Raw genomic sequence first — 12,391 nt, 5'->3', positions numbered from 1 at the left:
GCGGGGGGCAATAATCAAAGGGTGCTTATGATAAAGAGATAAAGGCAGCTCAACTTCTATGCCATGTTGAACAAAGTTTCACCCTTTTCCCATAGAGCGTACTACTAAATGACAAGAAATTAGCATTAGAACATCGTAACCAAATTAAGCCTCTAAATACCAAAATTAATCCAAAAGCATTCTATATTTATGTAAGACATTAAGATATTTTACACATTATTGCCAATGCTACAGAAGGTGTATACAAACTCAGGTTCTAAACTATCAGATTTGAGAGATAACAGTATTAATATTATATCCAATTAGCATTCTACAAAAATTCGTAAAAGAAAGCTGTTCTCCACTACTACTGATACAGACCTAATTCAAAATTTAAAAAGTAAACAGGCCCATGGAGAGGAACACATCATATCTTTCATCTTTTCTACACTGGAAATATCTGACTGCTGACCCTGCCACCAGAGCTTTTGTTTCCTAATTAACAGGACTGATATGTTTTCACCTTTAAGGCCTTACAGCTCCCCAGAGCAATCAATCTACTGCAGCTCAATTACTGCACCAAGAACACACCAGTCAGTGCAGGGCGCGTGAGCGACTGCGGCAGGCGCGCAGAGGAATGAATATGCATCAACTCTAAGTGGCTGATCGAACCATCAGAGAGGGTCACGAGAACTTGCAGCGAAATAATGAGAAGAATTAATCACTGCAGATTCACAAGGCACTTCGGAAGCCAGTGTGCTTTTCCAGTGTGTGCTGGAGCTCAAGTGAAGGAGAAACTGGCTGTCAGCCAACTATGAATTGATTCACATTCCTCAAAATGTAGGTTATCCTTATAAATAAGGGAAAACCTAACTCTATTTCCAATAACATGCCAATTACAGTGATGGCCAGGCTAACTAAATATTGAAGTCAACAGATTCATAAATTCACAGAGTTGGAATTCCTTCCAGGGGCACCCACATGTGTACATTTTACTAGAACATTAGAACTACAAGGTCCCATAAATGAGTTATAACTTCATATAAACAAACATTTATATTATAAAAGTCATTATTACATGTGCCAATGGATGTAAATAAACTGGCTTTTTGCTAATCTGTTGATGAATCACTTTAAAAACTGGCTTAAGAAAGCTATGTCTTTATTTATGCTAAAATTTCCAAGTCACTACTAATTTTATTACTTCAATAGTATACTTAATACTTTATTTAAGCACCTTCAAGAATAGCTGTACCCAATGGACGTAAGAGGTATTTTATACCAGAAAGACATGCAATTAACTCCATTATAATTAAATATAGCAAATGGTTATCTTTTCTTTTCTAATTCCCATCATCTCAGTGAAATACTCTTTGGACAATGCTACAATTTGCTTGTCATCCAACTCTCTGATTACATATTAAAGACACTGAAATAAAATATTTTCTACTTCTCTGAGCACACTACAGAGAGGACACTATATAAATGGATTGTTTTATTTACATCATGGCAAAAATTAATATTTAATATATATTAGTAAGTGATTAATGATCAATTTTAAGAAGTCCTTAAGAGTTTAAAACCAATGTGACAACTGTAGACATCAGTACACCTCTTTTCAAAGCATGTGGCTGTGGACTGAAATTGTTGAGTTCCCAAACATAATGAGCATTCACCAAATACTGTTAAGGCTTAGTAGAGATAAAATAAAACTTCTAAGAGAGCAGCCTTGGTTGTCATGGACGATAACTGCCCACTAAAGCTGAAAAGCACTTCAAAAACTCAGAAAGACAAGAGATACATATCTGTTACAATAATTGGCTAGAATTTTCTTTCATTGCTCGTTTCACTCCAGTCACTAAAAATCAATCTCCATATATATCTTTCAAGGAAGAGATGTAACAATCTGAAATACCTCTAGAACACAGGGAAAAAAAAAGAAAAAAAAAAAAAAGGAAGAAATTATCAACAATAAGTTAACTAAATAGATACTACAAAGCCTTTACACTAAAGCTCATGCTTTTGCTTTTTTTTTTTTTTTTTTTGTGGCTGTGCTGTGTGGCTTGCAGGATCTTAGTTCCCTGACCAGAGATTGAACCCGGGGCCCCGGCAGGGAGAGCGCAGAGTCCTAACCACTAGACCACCAGAGAATTCCCTAAAGCTCATGCTTTAATAGGACAGTCTTAAATTGAAATTCCTTCCAATTTTAGACATCATTTTAACTAGTTTTACTTTTTCTATTCCCCAGGCTACAGAAGCAAATTATGAAAAGGAGAGGGAAGGAGAAAGAGAAAGAGAGTGAATGTGAGGATGTGTCTGTGTGAGTGGCCAGCGGGGATGTGCGCGTGTGGTTTTGGGGAAAAGGCCACGGGGGAGCCCGCACATGGCAGCGGCTGCGGGAGCAGTGGGCCTGTGTGAAGACGGGCTCACAGCTCCTGACCAAAGAGGGCACATGTTGGCCAAGGTGGCCCAAGTCATCAAGGGGAGACTCAGGATTTACTGTTTAACATAAGCAACACAAAACACGTTCTTGAAATGTCTTCATTATTCTTACAAGTTTTGATGTTTACCGGGGAAAGACTTTGTAACAATTAACTTATCTGGAATAGTTACTTCCTTACTATGAGAAAAATGAAGCAAGATGATGGCATAACTCCAGAAAATTTTTAGCACTGCTTAATTAACATAATACTCTAAAAACATGACATCCTAAATATCACTGCAGGTTTTGTGACAAGTCAGAATTACAAACATATTCATCTATACCCCATGTTTCAAATATAGTCAAATCTGAATATTAGTTAATAGGTTATAGAATAGGAAAAAACATTTGCTGAGAAACTGATGTGAAAGGATTTCATTAACCCTGTGAAACAATCTAAGCAGATCCACGATTAAGAAGTATAAGCAGATTTCCCTGCAGCCAACTTAACTTGGCTAGCCTCTGGCCTTCCCATGCAGCGCTGCACGCCAGTATCTGAAGCCTGACTCTCTCTACATTTTCCCATTAGCTCCCTGCTCTGCCCTACTTTGATTAATTGCCATGTCCAGTCCTTTACCTTCATTAGCCATTAATTGCCCTCCACCTCAGACACTAATCTTTCATCCCTTGGCAGTAGTTATCTGAATGATTCTGATAATACCTAAACTTAAGTAAGTTTTCAGGGACTTCTATAGAACAAATTAAAATGAACATAACCACAAAGAACTAAAAATGTATATCCTACCTATTACCTGGCCGTTACCCAAGGGCACCTATTCAATTGCTGCCACAGATCTGGTACTTCTCTGGGTACCATGGAAGGTCCAGGGAAGAGGACGACTGCAGTAGTTCCTACTGCTGCTGAACTAAAACAATTTAGTTGGGAGAATCTCAGTACGAGGGCTTACATTTCGGTTGCAGATGCAGGAAAAGTAAACTCTGCCCTGGCTGACAGGGACAGCATATGCAGGGCAGGACCAAGGCAGGTCTAGCTGTGGGCTATGGACACTGGGCTATGAGGGCCTTCACAACCAACGAGGGGGAATACAGACAAAGGGGAACACGGAATAGTATTTTGTTTTTATTATGGTTTAACAGTTTTTAAGGCAAAATACTGAAAACTAGCCTACAACAGAATACCATTTCAATTATTTCCTTGTGTAACATGCTGCCACCTGGTGGCAAGATAAAAATTATAGCATCTGTTAGGTAAGAATTCAAAATAAATTGAAGTGTCTTCGTTTTATTTAAACATCTTGAATAGATGTGAGTCCAGACCTGCTGGCTCGAAGGCGGCCTCGGCACACGCCCACCCTCGGCACCACGGGGCGTCGGAGCACACCACCGGGGGAACAAGAGGAGAAGCAGGGACTCAGGAGCAGCCTCCTCAGCGAATTAAAATATCCCGATTAGACAGAACTAAGCATCAAAAGGTAAGTTAGCAACATATAATGTGTACGGTGAGCCGAAAGAAGAAAATGTATTGAGATAAGACTTCGGTATTATGCAGATAGGAAAGTCCTGCGAAAAGAACATCAGACGAGAAGCAAGACAGGCGGTTTACACACGAAGCTTTGTCGAATTCCGTGACGGAAAATATTCTGGTTGGAGCTGCGTTAGCTTCAGGAGAGCCCCCACACACCGCGCCCGACGCAATGGCTTCAAGCGCGTTCACGGACAAGCCGCGGGGCCCACCATTTCCTCCCCCTCCCCCTCACTTTCCATGGCATATCCCCTATTCCAAAGTAGAGCTGTTCTGCTCTTCTTTCTTTCATCCAGTTTCCTGTGTTTCATTAGAGGAGGGCTGCTGCTAAATCTACTGACCTGTCATAACTCTCACTGTACAGACGGCACTGGGCTGCCAAGGAGAAGTGACTTGCCCAAGACCGGGCACAACTGTAGCAGAAGCAGGGTTAGCAGGATTAATATTCTGCCCACGTTTATCCTCTCTTTATTAGGATCACTTATCTTTAACACAACTCAAAGGAATTTTCATTTATTTTGCTTATGTTGCCACTAAAATTGAAAATAAAGAGCACACAATTATCATATCCTCTTAAAAACCTTCTAGCTAGCTAGAAATTATTGTGGATTGCTAGGATTATTTTTGGAAGTACAAAATATTTGTGTTACTTATAACACACAGATATGTTTAATTCCTTAGTAATTTAGTTCTTCCATTCAACAAGCATTTACTGAGTGTCTGATTTGTACCAGGCACAGAGCATATACTCAGTTATATACTTGGGTACATGAATGTCTTTGACCTCAAGGATGTGGGAGTACTACAGGACAGATGCAGATCCAAAATTGGCACATAGCACGAAAACTTCCACAACAGCTGTCTAGAAGGGTAACGTGGCATGACCACTTCTGCTGGTAAAAAAAACTGTCAAGAGAGAAAGCCCCGTGAATGAAGGCTTGAAGGAAAGTAAGCTCCCACTCATTTATTAGGAAAATTAAGGGGAGGAAAGACTGGTCTGGACGGAGAGGCAGACTTTAAGCTCAGTTACAGGGGAAGCTGGGGACAGGGAGCCATGTGGGAAGAGGGTAGACGGGGCCCGACAGACCTCAAGGAACCTTGAAAAGGTAGGAAGCAGGCTGGGGACAAAATCAGAGGCTGCTTTAGAGGAGGAATTCTAAGGAGGAAGGTTGGCAACAGGAAGGCCAGTAAGGAGTTGAGAACTATAATCAAGGTAAGAAATGAAGGCCTGACAAAACAGTGGCAACCAGAATGGAAGGCAAAGATCAAACTTAATATCTTCTTTGGAGAAATTAACAGGACTTGGTAAAGAATTGGGTAAAGATGGTAAGATGTTTAAGGATGACTCCATTTTTGGCTTAAGTGACTGAGGTGGAAGAGTATGCCGTGAATTGAGATAAATAAAAAAGGAAGAAAATCAGGTTTCAAGGAGGGAATGAAGAGTTTACTTTCGACACATGGAAGGATCTCTAATGCTGATGGGAAAGTCTTGGTAGCTGGTGATCTATATAGTTGTGTAAGTGCATAACATGCACCTAACAGCATGAGTTTCTTCAGAAGTGTTTAGCTACCCTGGTTTAGAAGTAGAGAAATTGGACGTAACTTTCTAAGTTAGTTTGGTTTGGATCATCCCTGAAGTTCCCTAGGGTGACGGCCAAACGAGGAGCAGAGAAGCTGACGCTAGTCCGCAAAGCCTTCCAATCTGTGGAAGGGAGTAGTAAATATTTATTACACTAAGCTCCCCTCAAGGGATGCTGGAGGCTTGATAAGCTCAGGTCAGATTTCCAGTGAAAAGCCCCGTGGTACCCATGACACTGAGAACAGGGTTGAGGGGTAACATAGCTTTCAGTTTACAGCCACATTCCAGCTCTACAGAAACATCTGTTCCACCACTTACAACACAGCCCAAGGCAAGGAAGATGTCCCCTCAACCCAAATTCTGTCTGTAGATCTCAAGTAGCAGGACAGGACGCAAGTATTCACAAGGTGCCTTGAAACTGGTCTTAGTCACTAAAGTCTTACTGTCAGGTGTTTTCCCCGTCCCACCCCGACACAGAAACCCACTGACCCTGTCAAGGTTAGATGTCTTGGCAGCTTACTACAGTGTCTTCGGGTTAGGTGGCTGTATTTTCAGCTATCATCTTGGCTATATCTTTAGTGCTTTAGCAGCTAAGCCAGGAATTTCCAGCCCTGATTTTTCAACAGCTTAAGATATTTTTAATTACTAAACTTTTGCCTCAAAAATTTTTGATGTTTATGTATTTTTCTGGTTTCACATAAATTTCCAATCTTAAGTAAAATTGATGAATATTAGGGAAAAATCACCCATCAAATGGCTAAGAGATTGAGAATGTTTGACAAAGTGACAACTGTTTGACAAACAATATGTTTATTTCGATCACCTTTGGGTCCTAAAGGAAATATAATACTGTTTAAGTTTTGGTAATGTACAACTCTGAGAAAATGAAATTTTAATTTAGAGGGAATACACAGAGAAAAACAAGGAAGGAATCATAGAAGTAAATATATAACTTCTAGAATATTCAGACACCTTTAAAAAGTTGACCTGCGGCCTTTGGGAAGGGGTACTTTCCCTCGCCTGCCATAATCTTTGCTGCAGTTATTCCTGGGTCTAAAAAACCTCTTTCAAACCACAAAGACCCCAGGCGGCTACTGGAGGGAGCTCCCAATCAAACGAGAAGCCAATCTATTCACCTGTGTTTTTCAAAACTCATAGGTTTTAAAATGCTTAGGGCAAAGAAGGTTTCGGACAGAATTCCACCTACAAGTTAACAAGTGGGACCAAAGCATAAGCTGATTAAAGACTGCGGGGAGAGGAGTAAGGTTAAAGTAATTAAATAAATACATAACCATCCAAACAATTATCTACCGTGTGGGGAGAAACTGTGCTAGGCGTTGGGGATGCCGAGGTGAAAAGACAGCCTATGTTTTCAAGGAACTCTGTCCTCATGTTGAGCCAACGTGAAAAACAAGGGTCATGACAGAGTCATGAGAGAGTGCGAAGATAATAAACCCCTGACACAGGAATGACTAAATACAGAGAAAGGAGCACATTAAGAGTGGTGAAGGGGGCAGGGAGGGTGTGTCATGTGTCACGCATTCCAAGAGGAGGAATCAGACTCACTATATACCCTTGAAGGATCAGGTCGGAAGGAGGGCGTTTCAAGCGTGGAGAATACGTTCTGTGGAAGCAGGTCAGGGGCACTGCCCCGTGGACGCGCTCTCTAGTTTAACGAGAACACAGAGGGGAAGACTGGCAAATAAAGGGACCTGTCTTCCAAGCTAAGGAGTTTGATGCAGAAGCTGTGAGGAACCACCTCAGTGTTTTAATAAAGCTGGAGAGTGACATTCAATTTTCATTTTTAGAAAGATCTTATAGGCAACAGTGTAGAGGACTGAAAAATGAACACAGGGAGTCCATCAGGAAGCAATCACAGCAGAGGACAACTTGGAGAGATATGTAACAGGCAGAAATAATAATACACACATGGAAGGCAATACATATTAACTGAAGAAATGAGTGTAAAGGGGTAGGGAAGGGGGTTGCTTTAGGATACACGAGAGCGCACATCTGCAGACCAGAGCAGAGAAGGGCCATCAGTTCAGTCTGAATGTGTTAAACCAGAGGCTCTGAGACCCACTCATGCAGAGCTGTCCAAGCAGAGCTAGACACACAGCCTAAGAAGGGTATTCATGGATTTAGGTGACATTTCAACGTGGAAGGAGGAGATGGTCAAGGAGTCTGGAAGGCTAGAGAGCACAAATAAAGATTAGACCATGATATCATGGAGCCAAGGAAAGAGCAAGTTTATAGACAGAAGAGTCCAAAGTATCACATACCCCCCAGGGACTGTTCAAGGTAAGAGAAAAGCATGTTAGGAGGTCTAGGGTGACCTTGGCCATGATGGAGGAAGTCAGACTGTGAACGGAGGTGTGAAACCCAATGAGGAAACAGTGGTAGATCTTACTAGAAGCTAGAAGAGAACATATCCAGGAGAACAGGGGCTGATAGGGTTTGTTTTTAAGATGGTTGAAACCTGATTATGTAATTATATGCTGAGAGCCAAGAATCAGTAAAGGAGAGGATGAAGATGACAAGAAGGTCTGAAGAAATCATGAATGTGCAGAGCAGGGAAAGGACAGCACTTGGCTGGACCATCTCGTTCACTCACAGCCGGGTGACTTTCCAGCCTCTCCGCTCCCCAGAGGGAGCCCGGGTCACGGTACTGACATCACCTGAGAGCAAGCTGCAAATGCAGACTTTCAGGCCGCACCCCAGACCTACTGAATCATAAGCTGCATTTTAACAGGATTCCTAGGTGAAGTGAATGCACATTAATGTTTGAGAAGCACTGTTCTAAATACAACTGATTTGGAAAAAAATATTTTTACAAGATATTCTGAGCTTAAGAAGAAAGCAGTCTCCACTTCCCCCACTGCAACCTCTATGTGACCATGAAGTAAGAGAATCAGCAAAACTAAAGGACATCAATCCTTTGGCTATTACGCACCCTCCACCCCAATTCCACTGACGCGGGGGGTGGGAATGGCTAAATCACACTTGGAAAACTCTAGGTTAAATAAAAGCCAACAAATTTCTTAATAGTGGGTTTTCAGAATAGGAATAACACACTACTGTTGTGAATTCTGGTTTCCTAAAAGGGGGGTAGACCCCAGCTCCTTCTAAGCTCACCTGACCACGGAACCCTATGCAGAAGCGATCATTTTAATTCATGCTCCTCAAAGAAGGGTAGGCTAAACTTCAGTGCTGCTATTCTCCACTGTGTGGCAGACAGAAGGGGAACGGATGGGGAACCTGGAACACCTGGGTTTGAGTCCTGACTACGTATGTGAAAGAACTCTGACAATATGCCATACAAATATACAACCACATTATTATTTCAGGGACCTGACACATTTTAATCATTTGAAAATACTTCTGAAAGAAACCTTCCACTTATGAGACACTCTTCTAAATGCTGCAAGCAAGATCACCAGATTCCAGTGACTGGAGGAGCGTCCCTTCATATCAACTCCTCAGTGTGTCACAGGACAGACCACAGAGGTCAGATCTTCCTGGAACCCTGCAGACTAGGACACTAAACAAAGCTGTGGTTCTGGAATGAACTGCCAGAGGGTGGCAGCTGAGGAGGCGTGTAGCCAATGGGAAGCCAGGGCAGTTACCAGGCAGCATGATATCTTGATGTCCTCAATAACCTTTAAGTCTCAGTTGAAAATTGAAGTCAAACTAATATTCAAAAATATTTACTGCTGGTCACATGGTCGATTCTTATTTCCTTATCAGCAAAATGGAGGTCAAAATAATCGTTTTTTTTCTTTTTTGTCCACCAGAGGTAAGAGCCTAACCTCATTTTCCCAATATAAGATGTGATGACACTATAAATGCTCTGTATATTCAGCATGAACATTACTTGAATAAATGGTAGACAACTAAATATATGGGTCCCCCCCATATGTTATACACTCAAATATATGTGTATAGCATCCAAATATTAAGTTTAAAAACCAGTAACGGGAACTGAAAATGTAAAGAATGAGTTCTGGTCTCCTATTTCTATGGGAATACCACATAGGCAAGAATATTTTGGTTGCAATTGGCTTTTTAATTTCGTTGACATTTAGGAGATGAATTCTGGGGTGGACCTCTACTATCACATTTAAATGTGCATTTCTTCAGCAAATAGCAACAAGGATGAATGATAATTGCATGTTTGGAGCAACCCCAAGTTGTATAAAACTGACTAGAATCCACTTCATAGGAAGGGTGAATTCTCTTATTATAACTTGTAACTTGGAAATTATAATTTACAGTTTGGAAACAAATATACTTAAGCATAATACTTGTGTACCACAGTAGTTTGCTAATACAGAGAGGTTTTATGTGGAGAGAGCTTTCTATGTTTGTATGTATATAAAAAAGTGTTTCGGGGCTTCCCTGGTGGCGCAGTGGTTGAGAGTCCGCCTGCCGATGCAGGGGACGCGGGTTCGTGCCCCGTTCTGGGAAGATCCCACATGCCGCGGAGCAGCTGGGCCCGTGAGCCATGGCCACTGGGCCTGCGCGTCTGGAGCCTGTGCTCCGCAACGGGAGGGGCCACAACAGTGAGAGGCCTGCGTACCGCCAAAAAAAAAAAAAAAAAAAAAAAAAAAACACTGTTTCTTTGTGTGTATATAGTCTGTGTGTGGTGTTAATCTTATACATGATTTTATAAATATAAAATGATACCCATCTATTAAATAGTAGATCTATCTGAGAAATTCTTACCTCTGTAAGTATCTAGTTTAGGCAGACTAGGGTATCATTTTATTTTTATGCTCTTTATAAAATAATTTGAAAAAAAAATTGGAAGTATAGTCTTGGGTGCCATTTTCCATTTATCATCCCAGTTGAAGACCAGCAGCATAAATTCAGGTAAGAGCAGAACAGTCGGCACATGAGAGGCTACAGTTAAAAGAAAAATATGAGTCCGAAATATTATAAGTAGAGCAGTGCTGAACGATGTTGCCAGTGGGGCCCTGAACTGGAAAAGAGAAGGACATCAGTGTGGTTTAGAAATATAATGAGCTTGGATCCAGCTGTCAACATCATCAGCAAGACGATGAAACAGTTGAGGATTCTCACTGTAGAATTCACAGGTCAGAGCCAGCCCATAAAACAGAAGTGGGACCCTTCATAACAGGACTTTCCAGTCTTCACTCTCTCCCCCAGGTTGTCATTGAAATGAAGCTTTTTTAGATCAAAATATACACCATCCTACCTACTACTAAATGAATAAAGAGGATTCATGTATTATGCTAAGTTGTTGGTGCTTCACTTCATTGATTTTAATTATATCCTGTTATTTTAGCTCAGTGTTACTGACATTTTGGACTTGGTAATTCTTTTTTGTGGACAGCTATCCTGTGCCTTTTTCTCTAATACCACTTTGATCCTTCCCCTCAACAGATCCTTCGTGGACGAAATCATTATGCTGAGTAAATCAGCACATCCAGAGATTAACAGTAAACCTATTTCCAGCAACAACGCAACACATGCTGGAAAAATGGTGCTATCTTATGCTGCAAATTGTCCAATTGCTTACAGGGAAATACAAGAGTTAAACTTCATGGTCTCGACTTGCACCAGGTAACTGGACCTTGGTTAAAATATAAAGATAGGAAAAGGAAACAGGTCTAGTTCTAAACTGAAAGGAATCATCAAGGTACCAGTTAGGCTTAATCTTAATGAATGATCACATAGTTTTAAATGTCTAAAAAGAACCCTTAGTCAGATGGTCCATAATCAGGACACTGGCATTTGTATAAATCATTCTATCTTTAAACATAATTATGTTTAAATAATTTATATTTAAAAATGGCTTTTAAGAAAGTTTTTTTCTTTAATACCGGAGTTCTCTAACTTCTCTACACATGAGAGCCAAGGATTGGCTAGGAATCAAGTACTTTTTAAAGATTATACAGAAGAGGACACTGACCTGTGAGCTGCCCAAACACCGACCACCGCTCTTACTAGCTGACCAGGTTGCACTCAGGATACCTGCCTTACGTTTTTAACTCCTCACATGATCAGCTCTCCCAGAGGGTCCTCAAGTTCAGGCAGTAAGCTGAGGATAAACTCCTGTCTAAGCCCATAGCCCAAGTTTCTACCCACTGTGCTAAACGGCCTCTCCCATGGAGGATGGCATAATTAGGCAAATCCAAGTCCTTAGAAAGCAAAAACAAAAGGTATAGCACTTAGAACAAACATCTCTGAAATGAATTACTATTTTCTCCAACCCCAAGTCTAAGTCACTAACTGATCGAGAATCTAAAGACCCTGTAAAACTAATGTATTTATTGCTTGTTTTCAGGATGATTCCTCTTTGGATCTAATTCTAGCAGGCTAACTCTTGCTTAAATCCCAGAGAGCGTATACTGTAATTTTATGAGCTGAATAGTTTCCCACTGAGGCCTCAGCTCTCCTGCTGCAGGAGCCGGTGCTGACTGCTGTAACAAGGAGGGTGTCTGACAGATGCTGGCTTAGTTCTCCTTCCTTCCCTGCTCAAAGTAGAAAGAACAGGTTTTGTTAGTCTTCCCTGACCTCGAAGAAAGAAACTAAGTACCTGTTTCCCAACATCAATTGCTGAATGAAAAAAAAAAAAGGGGGGGTGCTATTCAGACTTGATATCAGATATTATTAAGGAATTACTGCTAAGTTTGTTAGGTATAATAATGGTATGATGGACATATTTTTTTTTAAATTATTGCTACTGAAATCTGTAGGTAAAATATTTCTGGAATTTGCTTAAAAAACAGGGCACATAATAAAATAATATCATCAAAATGTCAAAATGGTGGTAACTTCTGAAGCCAGAAGATGCATATTTTTTTTTTTTTTTTTTTTTTGCGATATGTGGGCCTCTCACTGT

The 12,391-nt window shown here is 40.8% G+C and overlaps 1 protein-coding gene across 3 annotated transcripts in view; it reads right to left on the bottom strand.

Moving 5' to 3' along the window:
- The window catches only part of RAB2A (RAB2A, member RAS oncogene family), a 74,342-nt gene that overhangs the window by 4,725 nt on the left and 57,226 nt on the right, over positions 1-12,391 (bottom strand). The gene's annotated exons all lie outside the window — the stretch shown is intronic.

This window comes from Lipotes vexillifer, unplaced genomic scaffold (assembly GCF_000442215.2).
Source record: "Lipotes vexillifer unplaced genomic scaffold, Lipotes_vexillifer_v1.1 scaffold165, whole genome shotgun sequence".
Classification (NCBI taxonomy): Eukaryota; Metazoa; Chordata; class Mammalia; order Artiodactyla; family Lipotidae; genus Lipotes; species Lipotes vexillifer.
The sequence above is the reverse complement of the archived record's forward strand: the minus strand, read 5'-3'. Positions and strand labels throughout refer to the sequence as shown.